General features: G+C 43.8%; 1 long non-coding RNA gene across 1 annotated transcript; it reads left to right on the top strand.

Moving 5' to 3' along the window:
• The first annotated feature begins 3,445 nt into the window (after window positions 1–3,445).
• Window positions 3,446–7,942, top strand: LOC149743965 (uncharacterized). The gene is made up of 3 exons (XR_016391612.1): window positions 3,446–3,660; window positions 4,647–4,777; window positions 7,787–7,942. It is a non-coding gene; the product is annotated as an uncharacterized LOC149743965 (long non-coding RNA).
• Window positions 7,943–13,824: the final 5,882 nt, after the last annotated feature.

The raw sequence follows: 13,824 nt of genomic DNA, 5'->3' as shown, positions 1-13,824 counted from the left end.
TAATCTCATACATTACGATCGCCTTAAGTAAGGTGTGCTGATAGCTGGATATGATTTAACTGCTTGGAAAAAGATGCATATATATTATATGACCTACCCCACAAGGAAGCTGTTCTCAATTCTCTTAGAGGTTGTGGTGTTTATCAGAGAGCGCCTTGGGGGAAAATGAATACAATAACAGTATGATGCTTTTTTTTATTATTAGCTCATTGTTGCCAAGTACACTTGGTGACCTTGGTGCCTGTGGTTTAATCCAGGGGGTTAGACATGTGGAACAGCACATTAACCCTCTTTAGTATTTTCTCCCAAGACAAATCATTTTTATAGGTTGTCTCCATGGTCTTCTAGTTGCTTATCAAAATTAAGCATCAAGCCTTCTAAGTGTGCAATAGCCCCAGTCAGTGTGAGGAAATCAGCTTGGTTCTTATTGGGGCACAGCTTCTTGGCCTTGGCACAAAGTGACTTCACATAGGGAGTTAGAAGGAGGAGAACGGGACATGAGAAAGGGGAGTTCTGTGTTCTCATTTACCTATGCATGTTGAAACTCCACTAACAGCTTTATTTTCATTAGCAATTTGTGATAAAAACTTAGGGTAAAGGGAATAATGAAGCTGTCCCATTATATGGCAGGACAAAAGATAGTAGTGACATCAAAATCAGGGCCTGTCCATCTCGTTTGCAGCTATATACTGAGTGTTTAGCATAGCATTTGACCCCTCATCAGTATTCAATAAGAAGATGCGTGTTGAATGATTTAGGGATGAATTGATGAATGAAAAAAGTTAATATGGTAGAAAATGTGTTTTATCCTTGTATTTTCGTGTGTTGACTTCTGTATTTCAAGACCCAGCACTGTAACTGACACATAGAATATAAGCAATAAAATGTGTTGAAAGAATGAATGAGTCCCCACTATTCTAAGAATAATTTTAAGACCAACACAGACCCCATATCTGCCAGAGGTATCCAGAGGTGAAAGCCTGGATCTCAGCTAGTGGTAGAGCTGACAGGATTTATCTAGTTTTAATAATTTACAGCTCATCCCATTACATTTAGGCATAGTACCTACATGAGCCATACAATTAAATGTTGACTGAAAAACAATGCACAACCTAGAAGTTGAGAATTATGTTTTATGTGGAAGACATACTGAGGACTGAAATCAGGAGACAGCCTCTCAGATAGCTCTGAGGGACTGTTCTGAAGAGCTAAGGGAGGGCACAGGGTATTTAGAGGTTCTTGCAAAAAAAAAAAAAAAGACAGGTAGTTGGAACATCAAAAGATTACTGTTAATTAAAGAAACTAGACATCTTAAGTTAATAAATGTAGCACTTTTCTATATATGGTGAGATGCAAGAATCTGGTCTCCTGGAAATCATTCCCTTGATTTGCACTTTAATTATCTAGGGCCAGTATCCTGTTTTCTCCATCCTGAATCCCCTCAGGGTGCGGCTTTGGGTGTGGCTTCAGTGGCTGATGGCTTGATGGCTGTAACATCCTGTGTTACTGATAAGGCTGGCTACATTCTTTCTCCACATAAATGACTTGAATATGGATAGTAAATCTGTGGATTTGCAAAACGTAATTCTTGGAGCATTTTTATAAGGACAAAGTTAAGGGCAATTTCAGAATCACTAGTGGCTAAAATTGCTATTTATACTTTTCCACTGGTAGGTAGTAATCTGCTGTTGCTGTCTTCAGTATTCCCAAGGGATAACAAAAGCCATTTAATTCAAGAAAGAAAGGTAAAATTTAGCACAATGCAGCTTCCACAAAACCAAACACACACCCAACTCTCTCAGATATGAAGTAGTAATCTAAAATAGAATCCTGGAACTAATTGCAAAACAAGAGCAAATGTACTCATATTGGATAATTTTATTCTTTTATTAATGTTTGATACATATATGTATTTATTATTAAAATTCAAAGTTGCTGTATGGAGAAATAGTTTTGTACCAATAGTGTCTTTGTATGTGTTTATCAATAATGTATGAGATTGCCTCCTATGCTCCTTTTCTTTTATTGGGGGGGGGGAGGGGGTGTGTCACGCTACGTCAAGGTCGGGAGTCAAACCCGCCACGACTGTCCATGAGGGGTTTTCCCGGGTCCCCACTTCAGGCCGGTGAGGGTGGCCAGGGGCAGCCGAAGACGTGCGTACGTGCGTGCGTGCGTGCGTGCGAGCCTGCGAGTCCACGGGGCGGATCGCGCGTGCCGGGAGTGTTTCAGCCCGGCCCCCGGCTCATTGTGGTCGCCTCACGCCGGCCCGAGTTCGCAGCAGCGCTGGAGGCCCCGGGCCTGTGACCACAAAGAGGGAGCCGGGGGTCGGACGGGAGCGCTGCGGCGGCAGCTGAGGCCCAGACCAGGCCCCCCTCAGCCTCCCGCCTGCCCGCCTGCCCCGCCCCCGCCGGCGGCGCCGCGCCCCTCCCCCAACCGCCAGACTAGCGCGGTGCGGGGCCCGCGCGCGAAGACATGGGGGAGAAGCTGGAGCTGAGGCTGGAGTCGCTCTTGGGGACCGAGCCCGCCGTCTACCCGTGGCCGCTGCCGGTCTACGTAAGTGCCGTCCGTCCCCTCCTCCCGGACCCCCGCTCCTGTTCCCCCACGGCGCGCGCTGAGCCCACCGAGAAACGGAGCGACTCGAGTCGCCAGACCCTCTTTGGAGCCCCCCTTCCCGCCCCGCCGTGGTTCTCCGCGGCAGTTTCCAGCCCCCGCGCGCAGGGTGGGCAGAGGGGAGCCGGCGCCGGCCGGGGGTCACAGACTCGGCCGCGGGGATCCCGCGCTTCCGAGGGGCGCCCGAGCCGGTCTGCGGTTGGCTCTGCAGGGCTGGGGACCCCGATCCCCCCGGTCCTGGAATGTCGGCGGGCTTGCCCTTCTGTACTTTAGGATCTGACATGTAGGGTTTCTTTTTCCTGGTAGTTTATTCTTAGCGCTGTCAACGTGCTTAGTTTTTTTAATTTTTTTTTATTTTTCAGGGCACCCTTTCCTCCCTCTCTCCAGTTTTTTTGTGTTTCTGTTTCTGTTTTGTTTTAGTCAGGCATTTTGTCCCTCTGATCTTGAGTGGGTGGGCTGGCAGGACACTTGGAGAGGAGGCGTTCTGTCCCCTGATCTTGAGTGGCCTTTGGAAAATGACAGGCCAGACGGAAATTTACACAGGCGTCCGGTGATTGCAGAAATGCAGGGTGTCCGGCTAGGTGGGCGCCCGGCCTGTCGTCCCCCGTGGCGGCGTGGTGCGCGTGTTCCTTGTCTCAGGGTTTACGCTTGGGCCCCGCAGCCCAGCTTCCAAAGGGAAAGCGCAGCGGGCGCCTTGGGCCGGCGCCTTTGGGGCGCCCTTTCGTGCGCTCGGCTTGCGGGGGACCGGCCTCCAGGCGACCCGGCATGGAAGCCCGCGCGACCCGGCCCTCGCGCGGGCTCCGTGTGTGTCAGTTTGTGGAAAGTGTGTCGCGCGCGGCCGGGGTCGGGGTCGGGACGCTGGGACCACCTGGGAGCCGATGTAGAGGGATATGATTTCCATTTTCAAGGCGCATTCATCCTGTGCAGGGAGACAGCCTAACATAAAATTTGCCTAACAAAAACTATATTAACAGGTGGAAAGACTATCTCCCAGTTGAACAGCGGATGCCTGGGACTCGTTTCATTGCTTTCAAAGTTCCTTTAAAAAAGGTGAGCAAAAGTTAATACCGTATTCTTCCAGAAATCTGAATTCACCATATAGAGCCCTGGCTCTCAACCCCGTCGTACTCCATTTTCCCTTTTTATAGCAAATACTTTTTAATACCTCTTTTACTATCCAGAAATGGGATTCATAGACAAATACAACCAACTTTTGTACTTAATTAAAAAACAAAAAAAAACAATGCAATGCCCTAACTATAAATAAAGAATAAAGTAATTTATAAGAAAGTAATATGTATCTCAGTATGTAAATGTTTGGGGATGACTATACTAGAAATAAAGAAATAGTCGGTTACTTGTACCATGAATGCAATAAACTGTGGACTTTGATTGATAACGATGTGTCAGTGTTGGTTCATGAATTCTAACAAATGAAGCACACTGGTATGGCATGTTGATAATGGGGAAGGCTGTGTGGGATGAAGGAGAGAGGGTGTAAGTGGGAACTGTGTACATTTTGCTCAGTTTTGCTGTGAATCTCAAACTGCTCTAAAACTAGTCTACCAATTAAGAAAAAAAGTGTGTGTTGCTGACACTTGAATAACCAAAGAGATCAATGGAACAGGGTACATGTATAAGCCAAATACATGAAAGAATATTTAGCAGTGAAAGCCATCCTTCCTATATGTAGATGTTCAAGAAGTATTTATTTCTGTGTCTATTTTCAGGCACTCCGCTTGGAGCTGGCAATACAGTGGTAGGCAAAATTGATGTGGTCCCTGCCTTCTGGGAGTTTAGAGTCAGGTTAGGAGACCAACATGAAATAAACAAACATAGAAATAACTATATAGAAGTGAGCTTATTTTCTTCGGTCTAATCTCTCTGGAAGAAAGGATTGTAATATCGCTTGTAAGCTGCAGAGGAGGAAACTTGACTTTGAATCTCATATGTTAGCATCCCAGGGTTTGAATAAATGGATAACATAGTAAAGGATTTTAAACATATGTTCTTCCTTATTTTATTCTTTCTGACAGAGTTTTGAAAAGAATCTTGCTCCAGAAGAACGTTTCTCCCCCTTGGATCTCTTAACAAAATCCAAGGACAGAATGAAGAACTTGGGCTGATTATTGACTTAGCAAACACTCGCCGCTCTTACAAGCCAGAGGTAAATGGAAGGCGTAATTGAAAATGACCTTCTTTCTGATACTGTAATAATTCATAGTAGTTCAGTAGTTATCATCTTATGCTAAGGTGAGTCCTGGCCTTCTCTCGTGGGTTCAAAAAGGGAAGCTAGTGGTTTCCTTAAATACACATTTGTAATTGCTGTTTCAAAATGAGATGAAAGATATGAATTGAACTGTAGTATTTGGCAGTAGGCTCTAGATATGCTTAAGAAATTCTATAAGCTTCCATGTTCTACATTTTGAAAATGAAGTAAACTTTTAGTAGTTACAGTAGTATCCTAAAAAGAAAGAAAGGTATGTCCATTATGTCTTTAGCACTTATGTTAAGCAGTTGCCTGAGCATGTTTAAGCATCAGTGTAAAAGACAATTGTTCTCTAAGTTTTATGCTTCCTTTTCCTGATGCCTTCTGATATAGTACAGAAACCCATCTATTCTCTTGGCCCATGTAGGACATTCCAGTGCAAAAGAATTATCCTCCTTCTGACCTGTTCCATGGCCTTGGGAGACAGTAACACCTAATGTCTTTTAATATTTGTAGAGCAGTTTGCCATTTAGAAAGTTCTTTCATATCCATTGACTTAGTTAATCTTCACAGCAATCCTTTGCTCTTGAAGTGGAAGTAGTACTGATATCTCCTACTGAGTGCTTACCCTGCACTAAGCTCAGAGGATAGACAACTACAATTACTAATTTTACAGACGATGAAACTGACTCTCGGAAAAGGAAGAATTGAAATTTCAGCTCTGTTATTGCTTTTTTTTTATTGTGGTAAGATATAGAGAAATCATATTTCTTTTAACCGTTTATAAATATGCAGTTCAGTGGCATTAAGTACAGTCACAGTGCTGTGTAACCATCACCGCTGTCTAGAACCAAAACTTTTTCATCATCCTCAACAAAAACTCTGTAACCATCAAACAGTAACAACCCCATTTTCCCTCCCACCAACCCTTGGTAACCTCTATTCTATTTTCTGTCTCTGTGAATTGGCCTATTCTAGGTACCTCGTGTAAGTGGAATCTGCAGTATTTGTCCTTCTGTGTCTGGCTTATTGCACTAAACGTCGTGTTTTCAAGGTTCATCCATGTTATAGCACGTAACGAAATGCCATTTCTTTTTTGGCTTAGAAAATCCCATTGTGTGTACATAGACCACAGTTTGTTATTCAACGGTTGATTGACACTTGGTTGTTTTCCACCTTGTAGGTATTGTGAATCATGCTGCTGTGATCATTGGTGTACAGATATTTGTTCAAATCCCTGCTTTCAGTTCTGTTAGATGTGCAGCGTAGGTAGTAGCAGAGTTGTTGGATCATAGCCTACTGCCAAATACTAAGCTCTACGCTTAACCTGTGAGAAAGTGCCAAACTGTTTTCTACAGTGTCGTCTTGTTTTTAAACAATTATCACAAATTTTAAGCATATACAAAAGTATAAAACTACTGTGAGTGTTCCTTGTATACCCAGGAACTCATCCAGCTTTCTTATTTACCAACTGATGGCTGTCATGTTTTATCTATACCCCCACCTGTTTCACCCCATTCCGTATTATCTTGAAGCAGCTCCGAGACAACATGTAAATTACACCTGTACGTTTTTGGTACGTGCATTTAAAATATAGGACTTTTATTCCTTAATATCATTTTTTAATATTAAATACCCAGGGAGTGCTCAAATTTGCAGTTGTCTCCTAAACGTCATAAAAAATTGTCTATAAGAATTTTGAATTAGATCCAAATAAGGTCCACACTTTGCCGTGGATTGTTAGGTCTCTGAAGTCTTGTTTAATCTATAGGTTCTCCCTCCATGTCTCTCTCACTTTTTTTTTCCTCCTTGAATTTTGTTTTTAAAGAAACCAGGTAATTTGTCCCATCTAGATGCCGATGATTACATTCCATGTGTTGGTAACATATTCTTCAGTCCTTTTATTTCCTGTAAATCGGTAGTTGATCTGAATGAAGCTTGCATGTTTTGTTTTGGCAAGACAGTTTCATGGGTGATGATGTGTTCTTCCATGGAGACGTATATAGTTGTGTCTTTCTGTGGTATTAGCAGTCACTGATGATTCATACCTACATCCATTAATTCAGTTGAGGCTTCAAAGAATGGTGAATTCTGTTGTTCTTTTTTTCACTTATTAGCTGGGTATATTTGTACGAGGAGAAGATTCCCCTCATCAGCTGTTTGGTTGCTCAGTTGTAGAGGCATGATTCTCTTCTTTTATTTAACAGTTTTCAAAATAATGAGTTGATTCACAAATATCCTCCAGTGTTGACCAGTTTTGTAAAATTTTATTTATTCCTCTCACCGTGGACTCCGTTACAGTTATTATTCTAACTGAGGCCCTATCTTTGGCCAGTTGGAGCTTCTCGGTGACTCCTGAGTCCTTTGGACATGACATCAGTTGTTTCTAGACTTTTTCAGTGGTCAGAGCTAGGAAATATGTACGTTTGTTTTTAATATTTTTAAAATATGTCATAGGTTCCTACTGCTACTTTCCATTTAAACTCAGAACTAGAGAATTTTCACTTATCCTTTTCTGTCTTCTATTGATAGTCTACTTTCTCCCACCTCAAGAATACCAGTTCTCAACAATGCCTGAAATTGCCTCTGTTTCCTAATTCGAATCCAAGTTCTTCTGACTCTATTCTACTACTCTCCTTAAATCACAGCCGCTTTATGGCCCTTGAAATGTAAGATAGAACATAAATGTAGGCAGAACTGTTTATGTCATTTTGAGTTACATGTGCATTCATTCACATAGATTTGCTTTTCCTTTTGCATGCCTGGTAACTGTCCGTTCTGCAGTTTGAATGAAAATCGAGTGATAATTACTGGTTAAAGCAGCTTTGGAAAAAATGGCTCTCATCAGAATGACTGACATACAAAGTTTAATGTACTCTCCTGGTTTATATTCTGCCTTCTCTAATTAATTTTTTATTCTTTCCCTACAAAGGAAATAATACATATTTTCATGGTTTTGCCTTATAGGACTTACCAGAAACTCTTCCTTATTTAAAAATGTGTACAATTGGGCATCAGGTGTCAGATGACGACACTAGTTTTAAATTCCAGTGTGCTGTTAATGGGTTTCTGAAAGAACATAAAGATAACGGTGAGTTGCTTTTGTGTTTGTTTTTGTTTTTCCTTTACCTGAACTTTGGTATGCATTTTGAGTGGGGTTGGGGATTTTTAACATTTTTAATAGTTCTGACATTCGTGTCAAGTTGTGTTTGGTAACATTAAGGTGGAAATGTCAGATGGTGCTACTAGAGTACGGTGTTTTTCCTGTTTATGGTCACAAACAATTTAGTTGAGTTTGGAAAGTGATCTTTGTGAGAAATATGAACTGAGCTAGCTTACTTATCTCTTTTTTAAAAATTTGAATGGAAAATACATAAAAACATAAAAATGTTCTTTTGTCCTGTTTATTGGTTGAGAGGTGGAAGAAAAGGTTTAGACTCTCAGGTTCTTAGCGTACATAAAAGAGAAAACAAAAAGCAAAGGTTCAGAGTGAGACAGATCCCTAGAAGCAAAACAAAACAGAGTGGACCAGGTAGAGTGGCTTCCTCATCATATATGTGTTTAAGATATTTTTGCTGCTTTTACCCTTCGGGTGCAAGTGAGGAAGAACACTACCACCTCTTACTCTTATCTTCAGACAGGAAGAACTTAAAAGGCTGGTGTTTTCTTGTTTCCGCTTTAAGATCTACTCTGTTGATAGTAGGTGTTAATAGCGTGTGAATTTTAAGGATCCACTTGCCTTTTTCTAGCATCTAACTATCAGAAGGAACATGGTGTTCGCCATGTTTTAAGACTGAGGAATCTTTTGTCTTTGGAACACCACGGACGCCCATGTGAAAGTGTTCATTTTGTCCTCTTTCTAAATTTAGCCTGAGGAGTGTGCACTTTATTAAATCAATGTAACAGACAGTAAATATTCCGTGTATATATAAAATGATGCACGTATATACATAAAACAGGGAGTAGGGGAGAGGGAATAGAGATGGAGGTGGGAAGATAGGGGATAGGAGGCGAGAGAGAGAGGGAGAGACTGGAATTTCAAGATAAATGTTCATTCTATAACCTGGTTGCTTAATGCAGGTACTAGCTCTTAAATATCTTCAGCCCTATTCACAGATCTTCCGTGTACTTTAGCTTTAAAACTTGAGAGGCTTGGCCTGTCCTGTGATAACCAGGGTGTCTAGAAAGGAGGCAAATTATCTGATGTGTTTAAACTGTAGTCACAGAAATGTTACCTCTTAAGACGTTAGGGCGCAGCTGCCGGCCTACTCACTTCCTCCAGGCTCCTTTGTGTGTGTTCTGTCTGTTCCGCGTGGGCTAGAAGATCCTTACAAGTGCATGAGAACACGTTTGTAAACCTTGATTGTTCACATGTTATACCAAGTGTAGTCCATTGCATATGCTGACTCCTCTGTGGGTCTTCTGCATGCAGTGGGCTAACTTCACCATGCTGTCTGCCATTGCAGTCTCAGGACCTTAGTTATGATCCATTGGTGACTTCCTCTGCTGTAAGGCCCTCCCACAGATGCCAGGCTCACTGATAACGAGGAGGAGACTATACTACGCACTCCCTAGAATGGGTAGAGACTCAGAAAATGAATTGTTTCAGTAAACACCGAGAGCCTTATAGGTTTGTTGTTAGGGCACGGGGATACAGAGGTGAGTAGAAGTCTTTGTTCAGTAGCAACTTCCAGTTGTCTAGGAAGAGAAACATGTAGTGAGTCTAAGTGGGTTAATTATGATAAAAGAATCAAGTGCAGCAGGAATATAGAGGAGAAATTGAGGAAGGCCTGACTGAGGAGACAGCGTTTGAGCTGGGCTTGGGGGAAGAGGATTTTGCCGGAATGAGGAAAGGACAGCCCAGGTATTGGGGACAGGTACAAAAGGCCCAGGGCTTGAACTTGTGCTCTGGAGGGGCAGCCTCTGGTGTGACTAGAGGGTAGTGTGAAAGGGCAAAGAAGTCATACATTCATTTTCAGCAAATATTTGTATAACACCTTCTAAGTTGAAGGCACTGTTCTAGGAAGTAGGAAGAGAACAAAGCTCTTGCCCTTACGTACTTTCCATTCTAGTGGGGGAGAGAGATGAATAAATAAGTCAATATGTGGAGTGTCAAGCGGTGGTAAATGCTTTGGAGAATAACAAAAGAAGATGAAGAGGTGAGGGAATGTGGTAGGTGATCAGGGAAGTCCCCTCTATTAAGATGTCGATTGAGCAGAGCCTTGCAGTGAGAAACAAGCCATTGGATATCTGGGAGAGTGGAGATGGGGTGGGAGGGTGTGTCCTGGGAGACTGGAGATGGGGTGGGAGGGTGTGTTCTGAAGCAGAAGGAATAGTAGGTGCAAAGTCCCTGAGGCACGCCTGTGCTTGGCATGTTTGAGGAATAGTAAGGAAGCCAGTGTGGCTGGACAGGGGAAAGTGAGTGAGGGCAGGGCAGTAGAGAATGAGATCAGGGGAGGCTGGCAGGGCAAAGGAGGGAGGTGGATGATGTAGGTCCTTGTAAGTCATAGTTTGAACTTATAATTCAGTTGGAGAGACAGACTGATATCTGTTTATAAAGAGTTCTCAATGCTGTGCTAACAACCTGGGCTGTATTCTGTGCTAAGTGAAGATGTTCAAGCGACAGAGCAATCCAGCCAAGTTTATATTTTAGAAAGATAACAGCGTCACTATCCAAGACACATTGTAGACTAGGTATGTAGTACGTGTATAGTGTGCTGCTCTTCTATAAACTACAGGATACCTGTTACGTACAAATACTTACATACAAGATACAAGTGTGAATGTAAGCACTTGGGAAATATCTGAAAGAACCACACAAGAAACTGGGAGAGTCGGACAACTTTCCATGTCCCGTATGATTGGAATGCTGAAGGGTACACACACGAACTAATGGACGTGTGCTACCAGCCTCCGGCTAAGGAGGGAAATTGCAGGCATCAGAATCCTCTTTACCGATCAAGCGCGTTAATCCGCCTGCGTGATGACAGTCATCTCGACACGCCACGCGGTGGCGCATGCGCGGTAGAAGGAGGTCCGCGAGCTGCGTGGGCTTGTGCCTAGGCGCCTGTGGTTCGTGGCCTTGTGCTGGCACCGGGGATGCCGGGTTGGCGACTTTGGCACTCCTGGCGGGGGTGACATGAGCCAGTTCGTCGGCCACGAGGAAGGGCGGAAAGCACATCCCGGAAAGGTAATACGCCTTGGCCCCTGGGCGTTGCCGGTGGAGCTCGGAGCCCCTGGGCCTGGGCTTCCGTCTCTTGTGCTGTCGCCTGTCACAGTGGCCCCCGTGCGCTGGCCCGTCCGCGCTGTGCTAGGGGGTGCTGGTCGTCTCGCGGCTCAGTTCATAGTAGCTGAAAGGGACAGTGTGTGATGTTCTGATTTCTCCCCATCGTTTTAAAAGGGAGGCTCTGGCCATTGCTCCTTGGGTAAAATGCAGCGGGACTGCTTTTCAAGATGGGACTGTCAGTGTTGGGGACCCTCCTTAATTACCAGGATGGAATCCCCTTCAGTTCCTCAAGCCGTGTTGTTTAGGCACAGAAAATGTGAGTAATAGGCACTGGAACTAAGTTTGAGTGAAAAAACGCACCGGTACCGCCGAGTTTTCCATCGAGACAGCTGATCCGTGTTGTCTCTTGGAATTATAAAGGGCGTACTGTTGCTTCCTAACCAGTGTCCTTTGAGAGCTCTACCTCTGTACGTTCAAATGATGAATTTTGAGGCTTTGCTCATACGTGGAGTAAACCCTTAAATTCCCTAAGACCTTCCTTTCCTCCGTCTCATACCCCATTAAGCCCGCTTCAGTTTATCTCCTGAATTTCTTCTGAATCTGTCAACTCTTCCTCAACATCCTCATACTGAACTTGCCTGTCTGTTGCAATGAGGTCCTAACTAGTGTCCATATATCTTGTTTCCTTCCAATCCATTCTTCACACAAGAAACCTTAGAAGCAAGTTGGGACATTGCTCATAAACATGGCTCAAAAACATTGTTTTGAGAATAGAAAACAAACTGTTGGCCTTTAACACTCTGCGTGGTCTAGAATCCTGTCTGCTTCTCTGCTACGTGGACTCCAGCTTGGTGCCTCTCCAACTTTAATATGGGTATGCCTCTCCTGTGGATCTTGTTAAATGCAGGCTGTAATTCAGTAGTTCTGGGTGGGGCCTGGATTCTGTGTTTCTAACGAGCTCCTAGGTGACGGTGACCCTGAGAGCAAGGGTCCAGCTCCTGCCTTTCTCCCTTCTTTCTGGAAGAGCAGGACGTCTGCCCCCCCGGGAGGAGAAAACATCTGCAACGTGACTACTAGCAACCAGCTTCCCTCACAGGCAAGGGACCTTTACCACTGCTCCCTACCATTTTGTCTGAGGCGCAGCAAGCCAAAACACTGACATGCTGAGGTTTGCAGCAAAGAGGAGGTTTATTCACAAGGCAGCCAAGCGAGGAAGTGACGTGACAATAGCTCTCAAATCCGCCTCCCCAAAGGCAAGGGGCTTGGGGTATCTATGGGATAAAGAAAAAAGAAGCAGGGCAGTATGAGGCACGGGGAGCATGAGGAAAGGTGATTGGGAAAAGGTGTGCCCATCATTGTTCTGAGCTGGCGTAACTAGGCTACGGGGCTCAGCACATTCTCAGGCTGTAGTTTTCGGCCCTCTGATGGCAGGAGGTCAAAAGGCACTGGGCCAGGTGGAAGATCGGTGGTCCTCTCCAGTCTTAACCAGCTCAGCCTAACTAGACACAGCTGATTCCAAGTTCCTGGACAATACCCGGGGCAAACATCTTATTGCTTATGCTACGTGCTATTTGGAGGACGTGCAAGTGTTCAAGCTACCTTGAGGAGTGAAGACAGGATTTGACTAATCCTTACACATGGTTTCACCTCCAGATGAGCAGAAGAGGCCTGTAGGCTGAATCTGGCTCCTGGCACCTGGAATTGGAGGCAGATGGTTTAAAAACAGGCTCTCCCGCCCTCTGTGTTATCTTAGGTAGATAGACTATTGAACCTTCCTGTGCCTGTTTCTCCACCAGCAGCATGGGGACACTCAGAGTCCCTCTCTTGGGGGCTGTTATGGGGGTTCAGTGAGCTATAGATGCATGCACAGGCACACGGGAGACACCCAGTGTGTGTTAGCTTCATGCTTACTTTTTATTAGGAGACCAGTATTGTTAGAAGATTTCTGGTTTGGACAACAGATTAGATAGGTGGTCATTACTATAGTTTATGCAACAGCAATTCACATTACCATTTGCAAAAAAGCAGTTGGTTGTCCAACGGGGATTATAAACATCCATTTACCATGAGCTACTGAACAGATACTTTACACAGTAACTACTTCAAGTACTATTTAAGATCAATTCTCTATGTTGTCTTAAGCAGTTGTTAACCCCCAATTTCGTGAATAGTACCAAGTAAGTCACTTGAACATCAGCTAGAGCAATCTGTTATCACTTAGCAAGCCTAAAGCTATAGTTCAACAATTTTATTTACTGTTCTATGACAAAAATGACTCTCAACAGCTATGCCCTGGATAAGTAATCAGCTAAAGCTAGTTTGACTGACCAAATCTGATTTACTGAGTTAATAAGCCAGTTGATTTAGAAAGGTCTAATGCCTATTTCTCATCCATTCAGCATTCAACTGTTTCCCATGCCTAAAATGTCTTTTTTCCCATTCGTACATATCCAGATTCCTACTTCTGTGCCGTAGGGCTTGGCTGAACTACAACTGCCTTTAGTGACACTTTTCTCACCTGCACAATTGGAGATAATTTTAGTCTCCTCAAGACTCCCACGGGGTTACCTCTGTTGTGACACTTGACGATTTGGTGGCATATTTTACTTTATTTTATTTTAAATAGCCTTCCATTACTCCGTGCACATCAAACGGTAAATGCTTTCTCCTAGTAAACGTGTATAACGATTTTCTGAACTCTTCTGCTCTGGGCAAGATTCATAAATACACCAGGCAAACATAGTGAAAGAGGAGACAGTACTTGTGTTATATTCAGTTG

This window comes from Delphinapterus leucas, unplaced genomic scaffold, assembly GCF_059928025.1.
Source record: "Delphinapterus leucas isolate spDelLeu-1000000601 "Yukka" unplaced genomic scaffold, BTC_Dleu_Yukka2 spDelLeu_asBTCV2_sq40, whole genome shotgun sequence".
Lineage (NCBI taxonomy): Eukaryota > Metazoa > Chordata > Mammalia > Artiodactyla > Monodontidae > Delphinapterus > Delphinapterus leucas.
The sequence above is the reverse complement of the archived record's forward strand: the minus strand, read 5'-3'. Positions and strand labels throughout refer to the sequence as shown.